The sequence below is a fragment of the Nanorana parkeri genome, unplaced genomic scaffold (genome assembly GCF_000935625.1).
Source record: "Nanorana parkeri isolate BGI_ZX_2015 unplaced genomic scaffold, ASM93562v1 scaffold1420, whole genome shotgun sequence".
NCBI classification, from domain to species: Eukaryota; Metazoa; Chordata; class Amphibia; order Anura; family Dicroglossidae; genus Nanorana; species Nanorana parkeri.
Window position 1 is genome coordinate 427,782 of NW_017307688.1, and position 1,974 is coordinate 429,755.

General features: G+C 31.6%; 1 protein-coding gene across 1 annotated transcript in view; it reads right to left on the reverse strand.

Moving 5' to 3' along the window:
- The window catches only part of TP53I11 (tumor protein p53 inducible protein 11), a 14,102-nt gene that overhangs the window by 11,640 nt on the left and 488 nt on the right, over positions 1 to 1,974 (reverse strand). The window lies entirely within an intron of this gene.

A 1,974-nucleotide genomic window follows, 5' to 3' on the forward strand; every position in this document is an offset into this window, starting at 1 on the left:
TAAAACCCATAATTTTGTCCGTATTTTGGAAAAGGCGGGGGGGGGGGGGGGGGGGGCGAGGGAGTAATTGCCGGAAAAATTAATTTGTGCCAAGATAGTTTAGATCATTCTCCTCCAGCAACTTCCGTGAAGTGTTTCAAGCTATGATAGCGGGATTTTGTAACATGACATAACCAAATGATTATCTCAACATCAGTACAGGATGACTGGGAAAGGCACGCAGGGAAACTAGAAGGGAATATTATGCAATGTATATGGCTGGTAGCTGCCTCACTACATCCACTTACACATACAGACTAATTTTTATCTTATGTGAATGTTTTGTCTCTTTCACCCCATGTGTGTGTTTGCAACTTCCTGTATACAAACAGTAAGCGTGGGCGTGTACCATGAAAGAAGCTCAGGGGTGGTGTCTGAATCAGACTGCCCATTGTTTAATGCAAGAAAAGACAGACAGACATACACCTCACCCTCCTTCAACATTGTTATTTAATTATAGGCCTACCATTGTGGACCTCATACAGAGGTAAGAATATGAAGGCACAAGCTCTGAACAGTGAGGGAAGCAGACAAACCAATATATAAATTTTCTGTGCAGGGCATAGCTATTGCAGGCCAAATATTCTCCTGGTTTTTCATCTACAGGTCAATTCATTTTTTTCATGAAACCTTTCCATTTTTATTACATACCTTATTTTAGACCCAGTTATGTCATCATACTGTTATTTTATATCAATCCTTATTTGTTCATTGAAATTCCTTTTTTTTTAAATTTAATATTAATCCTCATTTCTTATTTTATATTAGATTTTGTTATTTCATATTAATCCTCATTTTTGTTATTTAATGTTAATCCTTATTGCTCATTTTATTTAAATTTTTGTTATTCCATATTAATCCTTATTTATTTACAGTAGTTCATATTGACCTTTATTTTTTTTCATATTAATCCATATTATTTTTTATTGCTGGTTAATTCTTATTTCATATTAATCCTTATTTTTAATTTCTCAGTAATCCTTATTTTTACATTAACCCTTATTTCATATTAATCCTTATTTTTTAATTTTATATAAACCCTTTTTTTTTAAATTTCATATTAATCCTTATTTTATATTATTTTTTCTATTTCATATTAATCCCTATGTCTTACTTTATATTAATCGTCATTCATGTTATAATAATCCTTACTTGTGAATCTTTAAACAGTATTTCAAAATGTTTTAGATAAATCATTAATTATATTCATGGTTTTATATTGATGATTTCTGGACTTTTATACGTGGCGTGGCGCTTCAATACCTTATCTTTGTGACCCAACACATTGACCATCCAGTTGACTCCAATACAAAAAACAAAACATAAAAGGCGGGAATTTATCAAAACTGGAGCAGACTATTTTTGGAGCAGATTTGCACTGCAGCCAATCAGCTTCTCTCTCTCATTTTCAACTCTTACCTGAGCAAACTGAAGAGAGATGCTGATTGGTTACCATGGGCAACTGCTCCAAATTCTGTCTGCTCCAGTGTTGATAAATTCCCCCCATAATCTTTTTAAATACGCATCAAGCAATCCAACGCTCGTTAATACCTGAAGAATTATTGACCAATAAGAACCTGAGCGAGGTACTAACACTTATTTGCGCTACAGAAACCCCCAATTTTTAAAAAATGTTTTGGCTAAAGATAAACCTTAAAAAAGTTCAAATTCATAATTTTAGGCATTTTCACGTATTCAGAAGGACTTAGATGCAGCCTGCATATGTTGTAGGTACAGGTTTATATATTCTAAAGGCAAAGTAAACCTGACTTGCCCTAAAAATATAAATACATAAAAATAATTTTTAAAATGAAACCCCCCCTCAATAATAAAAAGAACAAAATAAAACATATACACACACATATATATACATATATATATATATATTATTTTTTTAATTTTAGATTATATTTATATAAATTTTATATATTATAT